This window comes from Microtus pennsylvanicus, chromosome 22, assembly GCF_037038515.1.
Source record: "Microtus pennsylvanicus isolate mMicPen1 chromosome 22, mMicPen1.hap1, whole genome shotgun sequence".
Taxonomy (NCBI): Eukaryota; Metazoa; Chordata; class Mammalia; order Rodentia; family Cricetidae; genus Microtus; species Microtus pennsylvanicus.
In genome coordinates this window covers 25,168,309-25,196,158 of record NC_134600.1, presented here as the reverse complement: position 1 = coordinate 25,196,158, position 27,850 = coordinate 25,168,309, and the positions used below count along the sequence as shown (strand labels likewise).

At 44.0% G+C, this 27,850-nt stretch overlaps 1 protein-coding gene across 2 annotated transcripts in view; it reads right to left on the bottom strand.

Annotated features, from left to right (window-relative positions):
- Cdk14 (cyclin dependent kinase 14) overlaps positions 1-27,850 on the bottom strand; it is a 591,789-nt gene that overhangs the window by 406,985 nt on the left and 156,954 nt on the right. The gene's annotated exons all lie outside the window — the stretch shown is intronic.

Here is a 27,850-nt window from a genome sequence, read left to right as displayed (position 1 = left end):
GTGACAATCCCATTAAATAATAATTTGAGGTCCTACAAAAGGCCAAGTTTAGGCTACTATCAGCAACGTTGCAAGCGCTTGGAAAATGGTTTAATGTGTCTATATGCATACATTTGTCATATGTAAATGAGACATAATGAGAACTCTAAAATTACCATGCCTCAAATACATGAGGTTAAAAAAAAAATAATCACACAGGTGTGGCATTTACTGAACCCAAGTGAGAGAATGCATAGCTGTGAGTTTGAAGAATTACTGTGGGCTCAGGACCCACAACACCCTCAAAAATAAAATGCCAGCACAAACCAGAGTACACAATCTTGAAGTAAATTGTGCCAAGTCATGCCAGAAGGTGCTGGGTGGCAAAGAAGTACTAAACTGCTACTCTCTTAGCGCCCCCTACAGGAGAGAGGCTGATCTATCATCCCTCATATTTGTTTTAGGGTTTGCTGTGCCTGAAAACAGGCCACCAAGGTTCGTAAATTAAAGTGCAACAAAACTGGAAAATAATTCGCACAAGCAATTTTAAAGTGGCACGGCAATCTCACTTCATAAACGTTAGTTGCATGATGAATACAGTCATGAGAGACGGTAACCATTACGCTAATGGGGAGCTCTGGTCTTGAGTCTGTGTGTGGCCAGCAGGCTGAGAAAGAACAATCTGCCCATCACATCCCCGCTGATCCAAATGAACTACCTTGCCTTCCTGCTACTTCACCCTCATCACTCTGAATGACTCAGAAATAATGACCTTGATTTTTGTCTGCAACACAAAAGAAAAGTCCCTTCAAAATCCTACCCAAATCAAACAAATCAACAGAAACAAAAAAAAAAAAAACCTGTGAAAATAAAAATATTATGTTATGTACTTCCTTCTTTACCCAGCTAAGAAATAAGTTATAAGTGTGTGTGTGTGTGTGTGTGTGCGTGTGTGTGTGTGCATTTGCATTTCAGAAGTCAGGCTCAGGTGTCATTCTTTAGAAGCCATCCACCTTATTTCCCACGGACCTGGAACTCACAAATAGTCTACACTGCCCTCCCGGTGCCAGGGCTGTAAGGATGTACTGCCGTGCATGGCATTTTACATGGGTTCTAGGATTAGATTCAGGTCCCCGTGTTTGCATGGTGATGTGGGAGTCCCCTCTGTGTGCTGTGATTACCAGTAATGATTAAAGAAACTGTGTTGGACCTATAGCAGGGCAGAACTTAGCTAGATGGGGGGAAACTAAACTGAATGCTGGGAGGAAGAAGTAGGAGTGAGGAGAAGCCATGGAGCCGCTGCCCAGAGACAGACATGGTAGAACTTTGCCAGTAGGCCACGAGCCTTGTGGTAAAATACAAAACACTGGAAATGGATTAATTCTAGATGTAACAGCTAGCTATCAATACACTTAAGTGATTGGCCAAACAGTGCTTTAAATAATATAGTTCCTGTTTGATTATTTCAGGGTAGAGCAGCTGGGATCCAACAAACGGCAAATACTTTAGGGCAGAATTGGCTCCCCAGCCCAAGCTGTGGCTGTAATATCAGAACACTCTAGAACTGTATGAACACTATGTCTGAAGAACAGACTCTAAGTTCAAAATGTCTTTCAAGACTTGAGATTCTCTATGGAATTGCTCATCCCTCCTGCCCAAAAAATGCTCCCTTTTGCAAAGCCAATGTCGCTCTGTATTTGAATCACTTAGGATTTAATTATATGCTGTTTCATAAAACGCTCTTTTATTATTGGTATCATCCCTGTTTTAAAGTCCTTGAGTACAAACCATGCAATCACTGGCTTTTTTTCATTCCCCTATAACACACAGCGAGGCATCTATAAAATATTGACTATATCCTTAAAATAACTAATCAATTTCCCAACTCCGTGTTTGGGTCCTAAAATTATCTTAGGCAAACTCCCTGAAATAATCCATGATTCAATTCAGCTTGGTCACTTCAACATAGTAATTCCTATGGTTTATTTTTCCTGAAACTGTATGTGAAATATTCTTGTTTACTAAGGTATTCTGTTTAAAAAATAAAGGGCTGATGAAAAAAACTCTCCTTTACTCTTTTAGTTACCTATTCCACAAGCATGCATTTATATTGTACTGTGAACAACAGTGTTCTCTACAGCCAAGGAGCCAAATGAGTGATTGGAAATAAAGAGCCTACTACGCACAAGGACCCGAGTGCACTCTAACACTAGAAGCAGATATATAAACACATGGCATGCAAGACAGGAGACTATAATTATCAAATATTTATGCTTGTGAGAAATTACATTTGCAAGAAGATCAGATTAGATCTAACTCAGAAATAAACTTTAGACAACACTTTCAAGCACTTAACAAAATCTACCATAAGACGAAGCTAAAGAAACAAAACAAATTATTTTAATGTGATAAAATAAGTATGGTGCTGGTGTGTTAGGACAGGGCCCCACTAAGTAGCCCAGGATGGCCCTCAGTGGCCTATGCAGATGTGATGTCCACAAACACTTAATCCTCATGTGCCAGCCGCCTGAGTGCCAGACACAAGCATCCCTGATGAAGCAGGTTTTCGACAGCACGTGTTAGGGTACAAATAACCTCCTTTCGGTAGCGCAGAACAGACTTCCACCGAGGAAGGAACGCAAATCTGAGGGCCAGGAAGAGAGGGCATGTGAGGGACAGCTTGCAGCCTCAGGTGGAAGCTGGCTGTGGAGATAGCCAAGCACAGTGGTGGCAACTGTGCAAGCTGAGTGCCAGAAGGTTCCATGCCAGGGCATAAAGGGCCATGGAAAGCACAGCAAGAATTTAGGCATTTTACCCCATGTGAAGCCGCTATGGAATCCAAAAGGGAAGTCCTATGGGACAAGGCAAGAAGGCGGGCTATGTGGGGGTTTTCATTGTTCAACAAGGAAATGCTGTAGAAAACGGACCTAAACAAGGAGGGAAGGGGGGACAACTCAGGAAGCAAGGACAAATGTTTAGACAAGACCTTAAAGAAGGCAATGGAATTAGGGAGGGGAGATAAAGAAGCATTTTGTTTTACCTGAAGACTGAATGGACTGGAGGCCTAGCAGAAAGGGGGAGCCCTAGCACAGCTCCGAACTTCTGGTATAATGAGGAGGAAGAGGGTCATAAACAAAGACAGACAGAGAGGAAAGGCAACTGCAGGGGCGGAAGCTGCACTCTGGCGCATGCGTATGTGTATGCTCAACCGCGTGCTGCCTTTTATACACCTGGGTCAGAGCTTCCTAATATCTGGCTCAACCAAGACGCTAGTCCACTGGATTTCTTGAGGGTATCTTCTGGGGGGCGGGGGGGGCAGGACAAAGAAGGGAAAACGTCAAAGAAAAATCTGGCCACAGATAAAATGCTTGTACCCAACCTGAAACTAGAAGATAAATCATTTATTGCCCCAGGCAGGCCGTACTGACTGGACCTGGAGAGCAAGGGCTCCAGGTGGGGCTGGTCCCCTCCGACAGTGCAGAACTGAGAGGGACTTGTAGAGCCAGTCAGGGTGGGCCGTTCTTCGCTTCCTCAATGCTAACACCTGCTGCAGCCATGTTCCTCTTTGCTCCATCTGCCATGGTCTTGCCCCGCAATCCCTGGGTCATTCAGCTGGCCCCGGCTTTATACAGCTCTCCACCAACCTCCTCAGTACAGTCTCTCCCTTCACTCCTTATCACACCTCACTGGTTCTATACAGTCATTTGTTTCATTTGTTTATCTTCCCACCCAACCACGCTATAAACCCCTCAGGAGCAGGGGCTTTCTGCATTAGTCCTGGGTCTCCCCAGCACCTACATAAACAGGGACTGGTGACAGGAGTTCAAACAAAGTCTGTGGGTCCGTGTAGAAAGGAAACAAACAAGGAGCTTAAAGACTGTGTGGAAAGAAAAATATGGTGTCAGCCAAGCGTGGTGGCGCACGCCTTTAACCCCAGCAATTGGAAGGCAGACGCAGGCGGATCTCTGTGAGTTCGAGGCCAGTCTGGTCTACAAGAGCTAGTTCCAGGATAGGCTGCAAAGCTACACAGAGAAAGCCTGTTTCCAAAAACAGAAAGAAAGAAAAAAAAAAGAAAGAAAGGAAAGGAGGGAAAGAGGGAGGGAGGGAGGGAGGGAGGGAGAAAGGGAGGGAGGGAGAGTAGGAGAGGGAGGAACGGAGGGAGGGAGGGAGGGAGGGAGGGAGGGAGGGAGGGAGGGAGAGAGAGAGAGCACGAGAGAGAAAGAAAGAAAGAAAGAAAGAAAGAAAGAAAGAAAGAAAGAAAGAAAGAAAGAAAGAAAGAAAGAAAAAAGAAAAACATAGTGTCAACTATAGTGGTTGACCATAAAATAGCAGTAAAGACCATGCTGGGGGGCAAGACATCAGGAAGTGAATCACTGTATTCATGCACTGAGGAATATCTTCATGAGGGACAGTGACATGTATCTGAAACCTCACTAGAACACAGTAGATGATGCTACAAAGCACTTTGAGATTCAAAGAAAAAAAGACACTAAGTCTTGCAAACAAACATCTCATTGGATTTGAGGAACAAGGGCAAATAAGACTGACATATAAGAAGGCATCTATGTAAACTCATTTCTGCAGGGAAAAGAAAGCTAATCCCCTGAAACGCTTACCCTTACGTGAGATTCATTTCTCCAGTTCTGAAATGTATCTTGAGCTCCTTCATTTTGAATACGAGATTATGAACAGTCTTCATATTACTTTAGCTGGCAATGGTATCCAGCTGAACACTAGAGAAGCACATCCAGCTTCCCCGTGCGCATGCAGGGCCAAGCGGACCCTGCTCTAAATAAACCCATGTCTAAGCTCTTCCCTGCTTCACTCAAGACTCCTTCCTTGTCCCGCAGACATCCCTACACGCCCCTTCTCTCTGTCTCAGGGAAGCTTTTCTTCACCATCTTTCATTGGGAAAATGTCGCAGCTAGAGGGTAGGTTTGACTCTTCAAGGCGGAGACATGAAAGTGTGTAATCTCTATCCTACCAGTTTCGTAGGTGTTCTTGTCTATCCAGACACCCTGGTTGCATGCCACATGACCTAGAGCTAGTCCAGACACTGCAGAGGGGTGGAGCGTAAGGACGAAACAAGAAAAAAAGAGACCAATGGAAGACAGGAATAGAAGACTGCATTAAAAACATCAAGAAAAAGACAACATCAACTAAGAAAATGGTGTAAAGACAAGGTGAGGGTACCAGAAAAGGCTACGTGGTGGATTATAACACTGCAATTCTATGAACTCATTTCATTAAACCTATATGAGAAACACTTCAGTATTATTTTAAAAGTTGATAAAAGATGGGTATTCCTCAAAAGAAGACGGTTATCAAATGCCTACAATTCCACATGGCTGTGGCAATTGCTATGATTAAGCATCTACAATTAAATGTCCATTATATGGACTGATTTTTTTAGATGTTGGTGTTATTTTACCAAACCTAAACATAACCTTTAGGAAACCTAAATTTTACAACTCAATTCTTCTACATCAATGATGCCCAGTATCTACAATTCCTATACTTGGACAAAAACTTCCTCAAAACCCTGGAGCTCTAGATGAGCTGCAGCTAACTGTTGAAGAGCTGCACTCTAACTGTCCTTGGGTCACGGTGCCATTTCAGGGAAACACTGGGATTGTTCACTTACTCGTTTCTGAGCGTTCTCTGGACTCTGCAGGGAATCAAGTGTGACCAGTTTTATCAGTGAACACCCCTCACTCTACCAAGACTTGAAAAAAATGTTCTTGGAAAACTTTATCAGTCTATTAAACTGCAACGTACAAAAGAGCGAGGGAAGGAAGATGGAGGGCGCTCTCAGAATCTGTGCACTCCACGCAGGAAAGAAAACAAAACAGTTCTGGCAAACACACTCACGGCGTCCCTATATTCTTTTTTCTTTCTTTTTTTTTTTATTTAACAACTATGTAACTTTTTAACTGATGATTTATGTAGTCTATAGGTATATGGTACAAAGTGATGTCTGGGTTTATGAACAATATGTAAAAACATTCAATCAAGCCAAATAACACGTCTATCACTTCAAATTAGAAACACTGAAGGTAAATATCACTACTCATAAGCAGCTAACAAATGTTACAGAAACTACAAGAGTGAAGTCAGTTGGTTGCCTCAATGCTGGCCTTTAAAGGCCACTGGCCATGGCAGCAACAGGACTCTTGCAAAAGTCACAGACGTGCTCTAGAGACCTGTGGAGGATGTGAAGAAAAAGCTAAGAAGATGTTTATAGGGAACTATGTTTTGTGTTCCTCGCCCCTAAGATATTTCTCTCCTATTATTTTACCAGTCATTTACTGAGTTTTGAATTCCACATCGTGGAGGTAAAGATGAATGGGGCACCACTGCTGCTCTCACAAACACTCAATGAATACAACGAATAAAATAACTCCCACATAACAGACCTCATAACAGACGATACTTTGAGAGTTCAGGCTAAGGGAGGTTTCAGAGAAATGGACCAGGCAACACTGGCCTGTGTCCAGCTTAGGTAATCAAAGTCTGAATACCAGAATCACAAAGGACTCAGTGGGTAAGGTAGGATGGTGTGAGGTGGGAGCTATATATCCAAACACTAGCAGGTCACACTTAACACAACAACAGTTATCTCTATCTGAACGTAAGCTGATAGCGTAACAGCGAGGCTCTGTGATACCGTAGGGCGCAGCTTAGAAGAGTGAAATGAGCTCTGTGGCTCAAAGCCTCATAGACAATGGCTCTTTGAGACTCTGGTGGAAGAGAGTTTGGATGGACTCCAGGCTCTTCAAGCACACTGCCTACCTACATGGGTTTTTTCCTAGTTGTCCCAGATGCAGACAACAAGGCTTTCCCCAATGTGTTAAAGAAAACTTAACTTTAGCAACGGTTGCAAAAGTCTGACTCCGAGACTTTGGAAGCCATCTTTCCTTCTCTAGTCCTCTCTCCAGCAGGGACTCTAATTCAGAAAATGTTTCTGGTTTCATTTACCACAATGGGAAAGTCAAATCAATTAGGTTGGCTTTGTGGACCCACTGCTAAAGCAAGCACCTCTTTAATCAATGCCCCACGCATCCAAGAAGATTCAGCTCCTATAAAAACATAGCATGGCTTGCAAACAGATCCCATCAACACCAAACTTTCTACGGGCAGGCAGTAAACAAACTACAGCTGCAACTGGACCGCCCAACAACTTCAAGGGACCATACACAGTGCAGAGCCACCGTGCTCCAAAAAATAAATCCTGCCTGGCACACCAAAGCAAGGCTATTCACCTTCAAATTCTTACGAGATAAGACAAGTCCAACTACAAAGCTCTAGTGTATAGGATTCAAGTCAGAACTGAAAACCTAGAGTCTACAGAGTTTGAGACCACCCTGGTCCATATAGTGAGCTCCAGGACAGCCAGGACTATAGAGAGACCCGGTCTTCATCCCAGTCCCCCCTACACACACACACACTACAAAGGAGGGGTGAAATTTACATTTTCCAATAGGAAAATCAGATGCACAGCATATTCACAACTGAGTATTTACCACAAAACACTTTCAACAAGAGAACATTAAAAAATAATAGCTCATCAAGAATTAATTTCACTAATAATGGTCAAATAACTTTTCAAATAAACAGTTTTAAATTGACAGGCACACATTTCTCAAAAAAGGAAAAAGGGAGGGTATTTTAATTCTATTGGGACCAATCAGAAAGCAAGACTCTATCTTCTGAGACAGTCCTAAACAAAACATCTGTCTACCACAGCAGGATGAAAATAACAATGCATCCGTTTTTAATGCATACTCAAATAACTGGCTTCCCACTAAAGCCATGGGAAGCATCCATGATGCATAGATCTCTGCAGAAACAAAATCTCCCCACATGGATTAAATCTCAATGAGGAAGACCCACCGCAATGATGAGCTTCCTCTCATGGACGAAAATGTTCTACTCTTTAGTAGCACAAGCAAGCTACTTCAACTAGGAACCAGCATTTTTAAGGTAGATAGATCTCATTTGTGTACTATCATTCCAACTAATAGGAAATGAAAATAACAACAGAAGCATTAGTAAAAGATAATTATTGGTAGAACAACATACATAAACACAGGTAAAATGTCCCTACCCCAAGACTCTGCAGAAATTTTCTCCAAGACAGAGCTCTGCAGTTGGCTTTTTTGTTTTTTAACTCTTTGGGGCATCACTACTCGGCTCCCAAATAAATACATGGAGACTTAATCTGGCTTATGAATGTCTGGCCTCAGCTTGACTTGTTTCTAGCCAGCTTTTCTAACTTGAATTATCCTATTTCTCTTTAAGTTTTGCATCTTATTTTTTTACCTTTTTTATTCTATATATTTCTTCTGTTCTTACCACATGACTAGCCCTGGTATCCTCCTCTCCTCCTCTTATTCCTCTGCCCTTCCCTAGCTTTCTCCCCCTATATATGCTTTCTACATGCCAGCCCCGCCTATTTCTCTCTCCTGCCTACCTGTTGGCCGTTCAGCTCTTTATCAGAGCCCTCAGGTGTTTTACACAGGTAAAGTAACAGCTTCACATAGTTAAACAGATGCAATGTAAAAGAACGCAACGCGTCTGCATCACTAAAGCAATGTTGCGCAGCGTGAATGAATGGGACACGTTGGCAACTGTCCCACAACAGCGCCTTCACGGGAAAGGAAAACACACAGTGTGTGGGCAATAAATGTAAACTAGCCTAACCCTGCCCATGGGGACACGCATGAAGTGGCGTGTGTCAGCTAATCTCCAGTCCCTGCTTAAGCTTGTCTTCACAAAAGCATATGGCAAGTCCATAAAAATGCTTCCTCCACAGCAATTAGTGCTTGAGAAATAATGACTGATTCTTTTAACCATATTTAAGCATCTCAAAAGAATTAAAATACTTGCACCAACTTTACTTCCGACTAGAAATCCTCTCTGATGGTTTTACACTGAAATTATTTCTGGGTTTATAGAAAAATCTCACGCAGGGCTGTTCGGCTTTATAGCAGCCCAAAGACACCATCGAACATCTGAAAACCTAGAAGAAGAAAGCACCGCAGTGACAATGGGATCTGACACCCTATAAAAAGACTGTGGCACCGCAGAGAAGAGAATGAGCTCTAACTCGTTCGGTGACAGCTTTCTCCTGTTTATAGGGCAGCCTTGTGTCCCAGAGGACCCTTTTTTGTTTGTTAAGACGGAGAGGAATGAAACCTATTTAAATCCCACAGTTCACTTTAACCTTAAATCTCCTTAATCCCAACTCTGTTTCTCTATTGTTTTTCTTTATACCAATTTACTGTAATGTGCATTGGTGGTGTGCCTGCATGCATGTCTGTATGAGGGTGTTGGGTACCCTGGGACTGGAGATACAGACAGTTGAGCTGCCATGTGGGTGTTGGGAATTGAACCCCGGTACTCTGAAAGAACAGCCAGTGCTCTTAAATGCTGAGACATCTCTCCAGACCTACTAATTTTTTTTTAAAAGGAAGACTTGGCCTTTCCCAATCCCTCTTTACATTTATTTTTTAATTTGTTAAAATCAGGCCTATCTTCTCCATCCCACTCAAGGTCATCCTTGGCCTTCACAGACCATCGCTAAACCTTAGCAGAACCTGTGGAAGCGCCTAGCACAATGGAGCAGTTCCTTTGTCCCCAGGCCATCGTGGGGGCTCCAACTACCCAAGACCAGTTCTCTCCGATTGGACTGGCTCTGTGCCTTTGCAGTTACCATGGACTCACTTTCTTCCCAAGTGAAGACTGAGATATCCCATGTACTGGAACCCTGGACCTCTGCTTGCTTCCATCTGCATCCTCTCTACAGCGAGCTCGTCTTTGCCCGATGTTCAGACAGCACCAATAGACTTAGGATGTCATTATGTATTTTCAGGCTCTATTGTCCCTCATCTTCAAACTCACATCCACTGCTTAGTTCTGAGGGCTGGGCTTAGCCAAGGTTTTCCTGAGGCCTGGATGTGTGGAGGAGGAACACAGCTCCTTCTCTAGAACCCAGATCATACTTTGCAAAGTCAGTAATTGCCTGGGGCCAGGGCCTCGGGGAGCTATGGCTACCAGTCCTAAGACCACTGTAGGCTTATTATTCTCTGTTGTCCTTATGGTATCTTCTGTCCCCTTGTGCAACATTGTTTGATTATATTCTTACTGATTTCATCCCTATTGTATGATATTTTTTGCTAACTCTTTTTTTTCTGAAAATAGTATATAAAATGCTGTATTTCTTAGTAAACTTGCTTGGCACAAGATATAGCTCGTGAAAGATGTACTGAGCCCAAATTTTTTGTCTCCATAATCTGATTCCCTGGTCCTCTCTCAGGACCCTGCCACTGAAGAATAACCTGATGAATCATGTCAATTCCCTTCAGAAATGGTGCACAAATCCCTAACTTCCCAAATCCAAAATTTAACTCTTGAGTGCCTAACCTTCGAAAACCCTGCCCCTGCTCGCAGTACTCCTCCATCACTAAACCACCTTCCAGCTAACCCGTCCTCGAGACAAAAACTCCAGCGTCCTTTCTACACAGGGAGCTCTCAAAAGAAAATCTGGGGGTCAAGGGAACAAGGCGAGGAGGCAGGTGGGAGGGGAGATCTGGGACAAGACAGAATGTTCGAGAAACAGAAATCGTGACGGGCCCTGTGCTTAGCATCGGAACTGTGTGCCCCTTTGGGTATCACAAGCAAGAAAACACTAATCAGAATGTCATCTGGGAAAGGTGGCTGTGAACAGATAGAGGAATGCAGCTCATGTGATCCTGTTTGTTCCCTAACTGCTCCAGAGAAGCACAAAGACACACAACTAAGAGTGACTACTTAGCCCCTGTGTCAGCCTTTTGCCGATCAGTTATCCCAGTGACTGCCGGTTGTCAACTCAAAAACACTCTGGAAGGGGGAGCCTCAGCTGAGGAACCGCCTCCATCCGACTAGCCTATGGACATGTCTATGAGGCATTTTCTCAATTACTACTTGATGCTAATGCGGGAGGCTCCAGTCCACTGTGGGTGGTGCCCCTCCTTGGGTCTGGACTGCGCAAGAACGCTAGCTGAATGAGCCAGAGGAAGCAAGCCAGTAAGCAGCCTTCCTCCAGGCTCTGTATTTCAGATCCTGTCTGGAGCTCCTGCTCAGGGATGCCCTGATGGTGAACCATGACCTGTAAGTATAATAAACCCTTTCCTTTCCGCATTGCTTTTGATCATGGTTTATCAAGCACTGTAGCCTGGTGACGAACCTCAGCACACTCTACTCCGAATGCGTTCAGCTTATGATCAATTAGCTCAAGAACACTTTGCTACAACCTTTAATTAATGAGCAGCTTCCTGAGGGCACAGTCAATCATTTAACTTACTTATAACATTAAATGTTAATAAACCCTCCTTTCGGTAGTGAAATATTCAGGAACAGAATTCGATTACAGCTGTTTTGATTTGTATAAGTATAATATATAAGTAACTGGCACCTGATTATTAAAACACCATAATAACCTAGAATTTCTCCACTAAGAACTTTAAATCAAAGTAAGAGTTTACAGGGAAACAAGCATTTGTCTGTTTACTCTCTAATGTGCAATGGGTGGGGGGAAGAACAGCAACCAGCAAAAAGGAGATAAAAGCGGGCAGAGAGAGTGAACACGATCTAAGAACATTACACTATGAGAATGTCACAATGACATCATTATTTTGTATGATATATGCCATTAAAAAATAAAGAAATTTCAATTGGCCTTGACAAGAAACATGAGAAGTCCTAAATAGTAATTTTAAATCACACTTGTTTCTCTTTAAACTTTCTTTTTAGTTATTCTGTGTCTTTTACATCATGCATCTTGATCCATTCATTTCTCCGTCCCTTCACGGATGCCCTCCATCACTGCACACGTGTGCGCATGCACACACACACCAAAATAAAACAAAATTTAAGAGAAAAAAGGAAAAAATTTTAAATCTCCTCATGGAAGCTGCAGTGTGGCAGAGCGAGTCACACAGTAAACCCCTTTATCCATACATCTTTCCTTCACAATCAAGTTACAGAAAACTTGGTTTCATTTTAGCATTAAAATTAAAATCAACAGAACATTAAAACAGCAGGTTCAGTCTTAATATTAACTAGTTAAGAGAATAGTAATATAGAGTACTTAGTGTACTTTTTTCAGTCAAATGTCTTTCAATTAAAATGAAATGGGTATTTTTTTTTCCAGTGGGTTTTGTTTTCCAGATATCTCCCTTCTTTTCTAGGCCTGTTCTACATCCTTAGAATCAGTAATTTAATCATTGAGTTCCTATTATACCTCAGGGCTACTATCTATGCCCCCATTTTCTGTGACTTTGTCTTCAACTGCTTCACAAAAATATAGACAGCACCTACTACTCATTAGCGACAACGCCAAGCACTAAGGATCAAAGTTTAAGAAGGATAAGATCCCCTGTGGAGCAGACCGGAAAGCAGCCAGTCATTCATCTTCCTTTCCATCTCTTGGGCATCCACAGAGGCAAGGGGATCCTTCTAAAGTGTAGATTTGCTTCTCTCTGCGTCTATTTCCTCATCAGAAAGATTTCATCCAATGGCCTGTGTGCTCTTCCTCCATGACCCTCCTGGCATTGGTCTGCACACTACTACTGATCCGGAAAAGCAGAGCCGAGTGAGGTGTGTGGCAGCTCGTGACTATAACCCAACACTAAAAGCCACGCAGAAGGATGCTGCAAGTTTGGGGCCAGCCTAGGGTATGTGGTGAGTTTCAGACCATCCTGGGCTATGGTGCAGAGCCTTATTTCAAAAGAAAAGGGATAAGAGGAGGAAAGAAGAAGGAAGTGAGGGCAAGGGTTACCACCACCACCAGAATCTGCAGCAGAGTAACCAAAAACAACATCACAGCATAAGGATCCCGAGCCTTCTAAGATCACTTCCCTCGGTTTCACTAGCAAGTTTATGAATAACGCCAAGTGAGAGAGAATCTGGACAGAGACTCGGTAAGAGAATTAGGGCAGAAGGCTCAAAACAATGACAAAGTGCCTTCCTTCCTTCACGGGGTTCCTCACAAGCACTGAGGAACAGAGGTACGCAGTTCTGGTTCTCTGCAACAGACTCGCTGATAACTTCTTTCCCCATCCACTGCCCTGAGAGCCTTTCCTAGATGCCCCAAACAGCACAACACTGAGTGTGCAGTACCACTGGGAGAGCCATCAAGACAGGTGTCTCCATAAGCTATTCCTTCTAAAGATTCCTTAGAAAGTGATGGGGAAACTCCCAAGGTGTCTGCTGGAGAAGCCCATGCCTCATGTGCACTAACCTTGGTGTGCTCCTATCAAATCTCTGTTGGCATCATAACCCAGGATCTATTCTAGGTCAGGAGTCCCTCACCAGTGCCGATGACTTATACAACGTCTGTCCAATAAATATTTAAATATGAGGGAGCGTAGATGTTTTAAATTTTAAAAACGACCTTTAGACATCGACCTCAATATTTATATTCCACAGAAGCAGTCACGTTTTAAATACCTGTGGGAGGAACACGCAGCACAACCGTCTGAAAATGGAGGAAAAGCAAATATGTACAGATCCGAATGCTTCCTCTGAGAGCACAAACAGGGAACCTAGGTTTTCGCACCAGGCTAAAGCACAGCTCGTTCATTCATGTGCTCCACACTTCTATGCACCTTTTCCTAGTAGAGACCACAAACTAGAGAATTCCGCTGGCAAAACGCTGTTCCCTGGGGGAAATAGTTTTAGCTTGAGAGACAAAAATGACTCGAATTTAAAGCAGTTTTCTTTTTCTTTCTCAACAGAAAGATGTGATGACCTCTATGCAAAATATAACGAAAAACATAAGTGGATGCTGTAAGTTAGCAAATGAAGGCTGGGTTTGTATCTGCGAAGAATCAGATCTATGGCTTTGGAATTCTTTCATGCAACTGAAACAAAGGAAATACTAATACGCTTATGCACGAGAAGGTCTCCCCTCAGAAGACACCACCAGGACACTGATTCCGACTGCCAATCTTCTCCCCAAATTCTCTAATGGTAAAGAAACGGATACAGATGAGGGGATGCGCCTAGCGTTATTGAAATTTGTTATGCTGCGTTTGTTTGATATTCTTGGGGGGTCTGCTCCTTTCTGAAGGGAAACAGAGGAGTGGATCTGGGGGAGAGGAGCGGTAGGGAAAGGGCCCGGGACACGTGGAGAGACAGGAGGCTGCAGTTGGGATGTCATATACGAGGGAAGAGTAGTTTTTTACAAGTTCAGTTTTTGCCATTTTATTAAGAAAAAAAAAAAGATACGTAGAAAGACCATGATGTCAAAGTTAGATAAAAAAAAATCCCGTATACCTCATCACATTCCATTAAAATCCCAATCTATAGTAAATGCAAAATGTATGTAAATGGAAAAGGCACCAGACTGAGATTCAGTAAAAGCCAAGTCCAGTCTATTCATCAGGGGGGAGGGGGAGCTGTGTGATCACGGGGGGGGGGGAGCTTGAGGTAACAGCTGCTCAAGGACTGATGTCCTGATATCAGAAGATGAAGTGGGGGCAAAACTCCCACTGTCCTTTCCCAAGAATGGGAACTGAAGCACTGAGCAGAAAATAACCACCTGGGGCTTACACCTGAACAACAATCACAAGGCAGCACCCAGAGCCCGAATGTTCCGGTTCCAGATCAAATCAAATGCCTACGGCAAAGATGATGAAGAACACTGGAAGAGACCGAGCACTGCAGGGGCATGAACACACCAACACACCTCATCAAGAATCGTGGGAACAGATACTTGGCCAGTCAGTGAAACCCAACAAAACATTCCTGTAGGAGTACAGGCGACAGACAAACATGAAAGAAACTTGAGAAATACATAGTATATGAAATCTACAAAGTAATGACGTAAAGAGGGGTGTGCTGTCACACATATGCAATCAATACTGTTACTGTAAAATGCACAATGTGCCAGTGTTTCAGTGTGCTAACCATTACTAAATGCTAATTTGCATTATCCTGCTTAATTCCATTTATTATTCAAAGAGATGGGTAGTGGTAACCCATCTCAGTTAAGAGTGAAATGAAGTCTCTTGCCAACTCTAAAATGGCTCCCTTAATTAGTTCCCAGGTGTCCAAGGGGATGTCCCCAGCTAGGTCCATGGGCAGCAGAGGAGAGGGCGCCTGAACTAGCCTTCTCCCATAATCCCACTGATTAATATCTTGCATATCACCATAGAACCTTCATCTGGCGATGGATGGAGATAGAGACAGAGACCCACACTGGAGCACTGGACTGAGCTCCCAAGGTTCAAATGAGGAACAGAGGGAAGGAGAACATGAGCAAAGAAGTCAGGACCGCAAGGGGAGCACCCACACACTGAGACGGTGGGGCTGATCTATTGGGAGCTCACCAAGGCCAGCTGGACTGGGACTGAAGGAGCATGTGATCAAACCAGACTCTCTGAATGTGGCTGACAATGAGAGCTGACTGAAAAGCCAATGATAATTGCACTGGGTTTTGATTCTACTGCATGGAATGACTTTGTGGGAGCCTAGCCTGTTTGAATGTTCACCTTCCTAGACCTGAACGGAGAGGGGAAGGCCTTGAACTTCCCACAGGGCAGGGAACCCTGACTGCTCTTAGGACTGGAGAGGGAGGGGTAGGGTGAGTGGAGGGAGTGGGAGGAGGGGGAAGAGGGGGGAGTGGGAGGAAAATGGGAGGAGGGGAGAAGGTGGAAAAGTTTAATTAATAAATAAATAAATTTTTTTAAAAAAGAGTGAAATGAAGCTCAGGGTTGCTAAGCAGCATGGCCAGAGTCACAGGATAACAGGTGGAGCTGGAGGTCAAGCTACAAGCAACCCTTGCCATCCATGCAGCTGCCTGTACTCCAAGCCTCTCAGGCCTCTGAATTCGCAGGCGACCAGAAAGCACTGTTTTCTCACAAGCATCTAATTCTTAATGAAGCACACTAAAATCCCACACTGTCAATCAAATTCTGGAGTCTGAGGACCTTGAGGAAATTGGCCTTTCTCTTTATACTAACTAGTTCTTCACAGAGCACATGCGTGCGGTGATGGCTGCAGACACGAGGTCGTTCCAGGCGTCATCTGAGCTCTCTGGATCTGCATCGTGATAGATCTCCATATAAAATCACTTGGGTTCTTAGGAAGGGGTCACCCACATCCACTCATTGCTTAGAGGACTTCCTGCCCCCACATAAATACAACGTGGGTAATTCCACTATGTATCTGCTGAGCCACGGATATAAAAGGGAACCAGTGATTGAGCTAGCTAGTAAAGTTTAATGCCCAAGCCCCTCACCAAGAAAATAAACAGATGCCCCCAAGTGGAAGTCATCCATCTTCATCTTACGGCCTCTGAAAATGTGCCTGGACCATTCCATCCTACTCACGCAATGTGGATAATGACAGGCAGGAGGGAGTATAGAGATCTGGTCCCTAGGAAATGTCCTTGAGACACTTGAAGCACCACATCCTCTCCCTCTGTGCAGCTCTATGGCTAGACAAGGGTAAAATCTCCCAAGTAACCACCAAATCAGTGTGGTCACAGTCTGCTTTGAAGACAAAGACCTTCAACAGCGAGAGGGAGGCTCATCTCCGTGACTGCGGAAACTGCAGCAGCAAAATCCTGGGTGTTACCCACTACACATGCCCACTTTCCCAGAAGGCACACACACAGGACTTGTGAGGCTGATGAGACTCCTATTCTGGCATTTCTATTGCATGAGTACTGATACATTCAACACTTCTTTCTTTCAAAGGCTTTTCTTCATAATCGTCCGCTCTTTCTGCAAGCACTCTAACGTCCATTACAATGCAGGAAGAAACTGGAAAAGTTTTATGAGTGTTATGCTGACACAAAGTCAGCAGCAGCCTCCTGGTCTTTATTCTGTCACAGTTTTATAGGCCATGGAAGCTGGGCTTAGGCTGCCTGGGTTCATACCATGACCACTTTCCAAGTGGTCGACTCCAAGCAAGTTCCTTCACCCTTGGTGTCTGCTTGCCAGAGAAATGGAAATCATTACGACAGCACCGATTTCTGAAGATTGTGGTAAGAATTTAGTTGCCTTTCCTAGGGTTCTAGAGCAATGCTTTGTCACAGAATAAGCACTACATCCAGGGACCCCTATAGTGTTCATTGTATAAAACACAAATAATCAGACTATGTGTAGAGATCTTGCAATAGAACCAAACAATGAGATGGTTTTCATATCTACAAGTAACACCATCCTTCAAAGGGAACTTTTAAAAGTTTTAGACTCGGCCTCACTGCAGAAATAATTTCAAGGTAGAATGTGAAATTCTCACAGCACAGCAGGTTAAAATAAAAATCCAAGCAGCAAGGCTGGAGACATGGCTCAGCGATTAAGAACATGTATTACTCTTGCAAAGAAACCCAGCTCTGTCCTGTCTGTTCCTAGCATCCATATCAGACAGCTCACATACTACAACTCCAGCCCCAGAGGATCTGATGCCCTCTGCTGGCCTCTAGTGGCACCCATATGTACATACCCACAAGCTTACGCGTAACTTCAAATGATAAAATACATCTCTAAAACAAAACACCCAAACCCACATGGCTTGGTGGGACTGAGACATCTGGTTCTACATGGCAGACTGAACACAGACTTTTTTCTCCTCCCTTATCAAAACAAGAAATAAACTCACGAGGACACAGACAAAGTTAGAAAGAAACCTATCAACAATGCTGAAGGAACAATTACTGGTTTGAGTAAGCAGAGAAATCTGGTTTGGAAACCAGTGACATGTGAGCTAGTTTCTGCACCAAATACAGACAGGTCAGAAAACGAGAAGGGAAGATAAGAAGCTATGCTGAAACTGGAGAGCTGTGTAGGCTCTTAGGTCACAACTTAAGGCTATAATCCCTGCACATCCTTACCCAATGGACCCAGGTTATTCTCTTAAACACCAGTGTCTGCACATCCTTACGAAATGGACCAGGATATTCTCTTAGATACCAGCATCTGCACATCCTTACCCAATGAACCAGGTTATTCTCTTAGATACTGGTGTCTGTACATCCTTACGAAATGGACCAGGATATTCTCTTAGATACTGGTGTCTGCAATCCTTACCCAATGGACCCAGGTTATTCTCTTAGATAACAGTGTCTGCACATCCTTACCCAATGGACCCAGGTTATTCTCTTATATACCAGTGTCTGCACATCCTTACCTAAAGGACCCAGGAGACACGTTGAAAAGGAAACACAATGGTGGCCAGTACTAACTTCAAAGCACTCAATACTGTAAGAGCATTCCTTCGGGCTGCCAACCAGCTCCCAAATCATGACTCAGAGATTTATTATTAGTTATGAATGCTCAGCCTTAGCTTAGGCTTGTTTCCTCCTAGCTCTTATAATTTAAATTAACCTGTTTCATCTACGTTTTGCCTCGGGGCTGTTAACCTCCTTCTGTTTGTCCTACTCCGTGTCTAGGAGGCTGACGGCTGCCTGGCTGACTGTCCCTGGGTTCTCCCTCTCTTTCTCCCTGGTTTTCTCCTCTCATTCTCTTCTCTCCTAGATTCCTCCTCCTACTTATTCTCTCTGTCCGCCAGCCCCAACTATCCCTTCACTGCCTAGCTATTGGGTGTTCAGATTTTTATTAGACCAATCAGGTGCCTTAGGCAGGCTAGATAAAACAGCAACACATCTTTACAAAATTAAAGAAATTCAGAATAAACAGATGTAACACATCTTTGTGTGGTTAAACAAATGTGCCATAAACAAATGCAACATACCTTTACATAATTCAAGTAATATTCCACAAGAGAATACTGGGTTCGCTAGGACCCTCACAGCAAGTCCCTTAATCTACTCACACACACAAGGCGCAACCTAACCCATCTGATTTTCCCATCTGAAAGAAAAATGTCTCCAACAATGATTGACTCCTTTGAGGAAGCCATTCTGGTTGCTGATTCATTACCATTAAGCAAAGCAACTTGCTAACAAGCTTTCCATACGGAGAAGGGCCAATCAGAGAGCACATCAAGACTTTTCCTTACACACTGGATAGGAGATGATAATCATGCAAATCATGTATTTATGAACAGCTGCAAACATGTAAGAACAGCAAACAGAAGAAAAGATAGACACATATATCAGACTTACACAGAAAAGAAGAACACTTTAAAAGTAAGAAATCAGCCAGCTATGGTGCCACACTCCCATAATCCCAGCACTCAGGAGGCAAAGAACTGAAAGTTGCAAGTTCAAGGCTATCCTGAGCTACAATAATAAAACCCTGTCTCAAAATGCCAAAGGAAAAAAGGGGGAAAAAATAATACATAAAGGAACCTGGCAGACAACAGAATGGTGATTTTAAAGTTCTTCAGGAAAAATATTTCAACTACAATTCTAAATGAAGCCAACATATCAACTGAATGTAAGAACAGAAATAAGGGCAGGAACAAAGCTTTCCTTAGGAATCCCCTGGTTAAGCATCCTTCAAAACAACGAGGCAAGCCAGGGATGGTGACTCCCGCTTGTATCACAGCACTTGGGAGACCTAGGGAGGAGGAGTCTGCAATTGGCATAGGCTGCAGAGTGAGATCCTGTCTTAGGAGACAAACCTAGAGAGCAGGGGGCATAAGATCTTGCTGAAAAGTGAAGGAAAACAGAGGATTCAGCAGGATTAGGGGGGTCCTTTGGGACTCAAGCAAGTGAACAGGGAGCCTAGGTCCACAAAAGCAGGTACTGTGGGACATAGATGGTCAAGGACACAGACAAAGGAGCAAGGGTGAAAATGTTAGTAAAGTCAAGCCAAAACAGAACAAAAGGCAATGTGCTGTAGTATACCTGCTGGCTCTTAAGGGCATCTCTGTGTGCCAAAACAAAGTTCATGAACTTAAAGTGACAACCATTAAATAATTTATAGACAAATTTTAAATCAACTTTTGAGGAACTTTACAAAAAAGTATTTAGGCAATTATGGCATCATTTTCAAATAAAACATAGCTACTCAATATAGATGGTATTTGAAAGTAAGTCTTCAAAAGACACATAATAGAAAATCTGTGTGTATCTTCTAAAAACCGAAGCAATAAAACAAAAGGTACATTTTTGGCCTCCATAAGAAGTGTCTTGTGACCGATCAGCAACATAAAGTGGGAAGTCAGAACAAATCCCCACGTATTTGCAATACAATGCATCTTTACGCCAACTCTAAACTCAAAATGCATCATACACTTCTCAGGTCAAAGCACACCACACTTCCTTCATCTCTATTGTGTATATATCGACATGCATGGTGTAAAAATTGCACCATTCTCTCAAAGCTAACCTATAAAGGAACCAGAACCATGTCTCTACTGCCCTACACTAACCCTGAAATTGGCTAACCACCATCTTCTGGATTCTCACTTGCAAAATAAAGACCCCAACCACCTCTCAGGACCTCCAGCACAGCTGCCCTTGTGAGGCAATGATGACATCACCGTAAGATGCTCTTGACTTCTGCAGGAACGTCTCACCTGGTTTCCTGCCATCGCTGCCCTTTCTCAACATAACTGATAAAGAAAATGTCCTTTCAAAATAGACTTGAAGCCACGTCATTCTACTCAAATTTAGTTTTGGGTATGAGTGTTTTATCTGCATGTGTACATGTGTCTCACATGTGTCTTGGTGTCCTCAGAGGTCAGAAGAGGGTTCTGAAACCCCCGGAACTGAAGTCACAGATGTTAGAAAGTTAGCACGTGAGTGCTGGGACCTGGATCTGGGTGCCCTGCCAGAGCAGCAAGAGCTCCTAACCACGGTGCCATCTCCCCACCCACTCACAAACTCTCACGTGGATGTATGTGGATTTCACGCCTGAAATCCCAGCATTCAAAGGGTGAGGAGGGGGATCTTAAGTTCAAGAGCAACGCAAGCTATAAAGACCCTGTCTCCAGATCCCAAACTAAAAGCAAATCAGAACTTGTTAGATACACAGATAGAATGGCAGCCATGGGAGGATTCCCAAAAGGAGCTGACACACAGCTGCATTTCAGGAATGGGCTTTATCGGGAGAAGGAGCCATAAGACATGACTAGGTCTTAAGACAGAGGAGCATTGTGAAGACAGCCTAACAGTTGAGAGGACTGCCACTGAGGGACAGTTTAACCCAAGAGAGATAAAGCCTCCATGAGGGGGTGGGGGGAGAGTGAGTCTTCAGAGGAATGCCATGAACAAAGAAAAAAATCTGGGTTTTCTAAGTTTTCAGGGCTAGGAAGAAGTTTTACACCATGTGGTTTTGCCTGGGACAATTGTGGTGATCTGGATGAAAATGGCCCCATAGGCTCTTGCAGAGTGGCACTATTAGGAAATGTGGTCTTGTTGGAGAAGTGCGTCATGGAGTGGGATTTAAGGTCTCCAAGGCTCAGGCCCAGTATTGTTCTCTTTCCTTCTGCCCACTGATCCAAATGTAGAACTCGTGGCTCCTTCTGCAGCACCATGTCTGCCTCAGCGATACCATGCTTCCTGCCATGTTGATAATAACTAAACCTCTGTAAGCCAGCCCCTGTTGTGGAATAACCTTTTTATATACTGTGAAGATGTGCCTTTCTGATTGGTTTAGTAAAAAGCTGAATGGCCAAAGAGCTAGGAAAGATTTTCAGATACACAGGACCCTGGGAAGAAGAAGAGGGGAGTCACCAGTCAGAAGGAGAGGAAGCAGCATAGTTAATACAGAGTAAAGGTAATAAAGACACGAGACAAAAAGTAGATTGATAAAAATGGGTTAAGTTGTAAGAGCTAGTTGTTAACAAGCCTAAGCTATAGCCAAGCTTTTATAATTAATAGTAAGTCTCTCTATCATTACTGGGGAGCCAGCAGTCCCCACAGAAAGGTCTGACTACAAGCCCCAATTAAATGTTTTCCTTATGAAGAGTTGCCACGGCCACTGTGTCCCTCTGCAGAAACAGAAACCCTAACAAAGACAGACAGCATATCTGACAAAGAACATGGGAGAGCCAGATACTGGTGAGGGAAATACATCAGAACTTGTAAAACCACACCACAGGACGATTCTTAGCCTTGTCCCTTGAGCATTGCAGGAGGTGGAGGAATAAGGGGCCTGATGTTCATCCAACCACGGGGCCTTACTTCCCAGGATAGCATCTTCTTAAAGAGGCAGGCTGATGGAGGAAGGTCATTGGCTAATAAAGGAACTGCCTTGGCCTATTTTATTGGTTAGAGCATAGGTAGGTGGAGTAAACAGAACAGAACGCTGGGAGGAAAAGGAAGTGAGCTCAGACTCCACAGCTCTCCTCTCAGGAGCAGACGCCTCAGAGAGAGACGCCATGCTCCCAGCTCCTGGGCAGAGGCACGCAATGAAGCAAGCTGCCAGGTCAGACATGCTGAATCTTTCCCGGTAAGACCGGTGTTCACAGATTATTAGAGATGGGTTGATCGGGATATCAGAATTAGCCAGTAAGGGCTAGAGCTAAAGGGCCAAGCAGTGATTAAAAGAATACAGTGTCCGTGTAATTATTTCGGGGCATAAGCTAGCTGAGCAGGCAGCTGGGGTGTTGGGGACGCAGCCCCGCCGCCCTTATTACTACAGCAGGCTACAATCCGACCTTCTCACAGTTCTTGTCTCCTACGTTGATGCTGCTGTAGAGCAGCCTGCAATGTATACAATGTAGGATATGCTTCTGACTTTATTCCTTTAACCTTCCTCCTCACTCACCATGTTCCACTAACAGTGGCCCCTTACTGCTCCCAGAAATCCTAAACTCCCCGGCATCTCCACGCCTTAGCCCTCCTGGCCTCATGTCTACAGAAGTACCCCTTCTGTGAGTCCTGGGTGCTACTGCCTGCCTCACTCCACAGCTGAGTTCCAGGAGGGGGTACTTTCCTCGGATTCATCCACTGCTTAATCCTCATGGTCCAGAACAGAGACAAACACACATGCTATGATATGATCCATTGAGAGTACATTTTCAAGTTTAAAAAGGCAGTTTTAAGTAATTATAATGATGTTTTAAAAACTCACAATACAGAGCACGCAAATGTAACCTGAGGGCCAAGAGAACAGTAGTCATAATTATAACTTACATATCATTTGTTTTATTTTTTCTTAACTTCTAAAGTGATCTTTGGGAAAGGAGCTGCAATCAGTATAATTTTGATACTTTTTTTTGCACTCAACAGTATCTAGATACAAAAGCAGCTTAATTACAGCTATATAAGTGATTCCCACACATTCGTTGTACCGGTGTTTTAATTCTGGATTAGCTACAACTTGAAGCAATGTTTGTGTTGTCTCCTAGAATAACACAACTTAAGAGTCCTCATTCTGAAGTTACAGAATGTCACAACGCGAGAGAAGTCACACTACAACACTGGGGTTAGTGTTTCTCAGGAGACTTCCTATCTAAGATGGAAGAAACTAAGTTGTGGTATTCTGTATAGTTAATTAAATCCTTTATAACCTAAAACTGAAGAAATTTAAGAAAATAATATTTAGTAACTATTGCAAATAATAATAATGGGAACTGCCAAATGCATTTTGTATGCACTGCAATCTAAATAGGCAGAATAACGATTTGAGCTCAGTAGGCACTATTGTTAATTCCATTTTGAAGATAAGGAAAGTAGGACACTGAGAAAACAAGCCATTTCAATAGGAACCAGTTAGAGTTCCAATTCCAATCCATGCCACCTGACCCGAGAGCTCACACCCCTCACTGTCCCGTGACTTTCTTTTTCGGAAACAACAAATCCCAAGTTCGTCGTTGACTTTCCCTTCCACAGCAGACCTTTGGTTCTCTTGAAGTCTAAAGCCATAGACTTACATTTTTGGAGGACATATCACTTCATCTGAAATTAAGTCACCAGCCTCTGATTCCAGCAAGCAGGAGGCAGAAGCAATCAGATTTCGTGAGTTCAAGGCCAACCTAGTTTAAATACAGCATTGGGCCAGCAGAGCTTCACAGTTACACAATCTCTCAATTACAACAAAAAACAAATTAAGATCCTGTGGGGAAAAAAATGATTAGATTCTTATGTTTTTCCTCTCCTCCCTCCCCCGGTGTGTGTGTGTATATGTATGTAAACAAAATACATTAATTTTTATTTTTTTTTAACCTAAAAAACTTAAGATGTAGGTTCAGGCATCAACCCAGTAGCCATGTAAGTCATCTATAAGACTTAAGGACAACCAGGAATACTAAAATGTATAAACATTTCCTCAGAGACTAAAACCTCCCCTTCCTTTCCATTGGGTCATCAGAAAAATTATTCTGAATTTATTAGCAACTTCTAAATTCTTTCATTCATTTACCAACCAATTACAAACTCATAGAACCTTCCTAAACAGCAATTCAAATGTAGATAATTTGGTTTAATGCTTTCAAAATAACCTGAGCAAATCATACATACATTTTTCATAGGTCATGTTGAAGTCAAATTCTGCCCAGTTATGTCAACTTCATGGATTCTGAATATACAAAAACCATCTCTCCCCAACAACCAAAGAAGGTTTTAGAGAGCAACTAAAGTATTCTAGGTTGACAAACCAAACTGCCAACCATTGCTCCTCCAGGGTCAGCATGGGGAAATGCCCACCATTGCTCCTCCAGGGTCAGCATGGGGAAATGCCCACCATTGCTCCTCCAGGGTCAGCATGGGGAAATGCCCACCTTGCTTCTCCAGGGTCAGCATGGGGAAATGCCCACACTGCTCCTCCAGGGTCAGGATGGGGAAATGCCCACATTGCTCCTCCAGGGTCAGCATGGGGAAATGCCCACCATTGCTCCTCCAGGGTCAGCATGGGGAAATGCCCACACTGCTCCTCCAGGGTCAGCATGGGGAAATGCCCACCACAGCTTCTCCAGGGTCAGCATGGGGAAATGCCCACACTGCTCCTCCAGGGTCAGCATGGGGAAATGCCCACACTGCTCCTCCAGGGTCAGCATGGGGAAATGCCCACCACTGCTCCTCCAGGGTCAGCATGGGGAAATGCCCACACTGCTCCTCCAGGGTCAGCATGGGGAAATGCCCACACTGCTCCTCCAGGGTCAGCATGGGGAAATGCCCACACTGCTCCTCCAGGGTCAGCATGGGGAAATGCCCACACTGCTCCTCCAGGGTCAGCATGGGGAAATGCCCACCACTGCTCCTCCAGGGTCAGCATGGGGAAATGCCCACACTGCTCCTCCAGGGTCAGCATGGGGAAATGCCCACCATTGCTCCTCCAGGGTCAGCATGGGGAAATGCCCACCATTGCTCCTCCAGGGTCAGCATGGAGAAATGCCCACCATTGCTCCTCCAGGGTCAGCATGGGGAAATGCCCACCATTGCTCCTCCAGGGTCAGCATGGAGAAATGCCCACCATTGCTCCTCCAGGGTCAGCATGGGGAAATGCCCACCACTGTTCCTTAAGAACCAGCCTGGAGAAATGTGTTCGTAACACCTCCTAAACCAAGGCCACAACTCAGTTAACAGAGCATTGCCATCCAGTTGCATGCTCCATCTCTAAGACTTCTCCATACTCTGCAGGTTTCTGCTCAACAATGTAAGGGGTTCTCTGTTCTCATCCAGCCTCCCAGACAACCCCTTAGATCCATACATAAAACAACAAGGGATATTGTTGATGAAGCCAGGTGTAATCAAACCGAAAGCAAAACCCTTATGTTCTAAAACCAAAGCAACCAGGAAAGCCATCAGCAGCAACATCTGTGGGTCCTGAGAGTACCCACAAGTCTCTTCAAGAACTGTCCATGTCTCTCTCCACTCCTCCAACCACATGGAGCCATACTGGTTGTCCTTGTGCGCCAGAAATCCAGATAATTATACAAATACCACGTTGGTACCATATCCCAACTTTCAGCTGACTGTCTTGAGATCTAAGGCCCTGGAGGCGAAAGAGTGGAGCTTGGCAGAGCTCAAACTCCACTAAGAGAAACAGGGGAAGCCAGGAACCAGTCTCATGTACAGCGCAGCCACTGTGCGCCAGCCAGGTAGATTTTAAAAGCACGGTGTGGGTGTGTGGGATGAAGGACAGGGAAGGGAAAGGCTGCCAATTCATTACAGGCTCCGGGCTGACGGAGTGATATCATCATTGCAACCGCTGTTTGCTCACATGAATGCTACTTAAAACTGTCTGAAGTCAGCACTGATTATGCCAGTGTAGAAAGAAATGCCTGCAGTCTCAGGAAGCTCAGCTTAGGTCACAACCCCACCGGGACACTAAGGGTGAGTCGTTATTGAATTACCATTGTACACATTTGCACTTGAAAGGCACCACAAAAAATGTTTTCCAGTTTACTTTTATAATAGTTTGTTAGTTGCGGATTTTTTTTTGTTAAATCAGTTACTCTGTCAAGAATTCCTGACTTCATGCTTAAATATACATGACTATTAAGTCATTTCTACATATTCCTTAAATAATAACAAACAATTTGTTATCGGGCAGAAATAACTAAACAGATTTTTAACTGCAAAATTTTATAATGATATATATGGGAGGCTAATTGTGTCCTAGGAATACAAACCAAGTGTTATGGTTAGGTTTTTTTATATAATTGCAAAACATGCCATTTATTTCCTTCCATGTTCCCAGCCCCTCCTTTTTTTGTAGGGTACCATTGCTGACTTCCACTAGGAATCTGCATTCGCTGGTCTATGACTGATCCCCGGTGTCAAAAGCAGATATTGGATTCCAGAGAAAAATCTCTGAAGCAATCCTTCTCTGCCCTCATTTCCAATGCAGGGGTGGCCCACGGGGGTGTTTTAAACATGTGGACTCTGACTGCTATGACCACCGCAGCCCAGCCTTCATCTCTTCAACTTTACTCCACAGTCCCCTAGACGTCACGGCCTTTCCCTTTGTATTCTGTCGTCCATATACTGTGAGCACTGATTTATGGAAGACAGACAGACAGACAGACAGATGGGGGGGGGAGGTAATTCTGAGTCACATTTCTCAGCAGTCAAATCTGACAGCTGCCTTGAACCAGTATTTACTGACTCCATCCTCTGACCTGAAGCAGCTGCCATTGCTGTAGCTTCAATAATTGTTCCTAGTTTATATCACCATGGGAGAAAACTGCCACCACGTCCCAAGGGCATGCCTCAGGGTGTCTCTAGATGGCTTTTATAACCTAAGTCTCTCCAGGACTAATAACTCCATCTTGTTTTAACTTCCTTTGGGGAGCAAAGGTTAGCTATTTTTAAAGAGAAATCTTGTTTTAAAGAAGGGCCTTTTTTAAGGTTACGGGGACCCTTGGCCCCAAGGACCACGGTAAAAATTTCCTGCCTGGGTATCAAAACCTTCTACAAGGTAGCAATCCCATTCCCTTTCCTACCTCCTCCCACACTGTGTACAAAGGGCAGTGCTGCTCCCCGAACCCCATAATTATTTCTCCTTTCAATGACAGCATTCCCACTTATCCTCCGCTCCAGCAAGAACCTTACTTGGCCCCTTTGTCCAGCAAAACCCGACTCACAGTGAGTAATGTCCTCTGGGTATCACACACCCGCCCCCCAACCCAGTTCTTGCTTTGCTCAGCTTCCCTGAGCGCAGCGGTACCAAGTTTCTTTCCCCCTGATCGGCCTGATTCAGTCAGTCACGGCAGGCTCGAGTAGGTCTTCTACACTGACTCGTATAAACACAACTGCAGCTAATGCTCGTAACTGCAGGCCTCTCCTAAACCTCCCCACCCCTCGTGGTCACCTGGTTCTCTGTAGCCCATTGGGACTGTGGAGAGGAAATGGCCGAATGGATCGACTGGTCCAGCTGACAGTTCTGAATTTTATACGGTGCAGCTGCTCTGCAAAAGTCACTCATAACTAGACCATGCATTCGCTTGTTTAGAGGCTGTCATGACGAGTAGGTTTTTAATTCTTTATGCTGCCAGGGAGACTAGCTCACAAGCTGCTCTT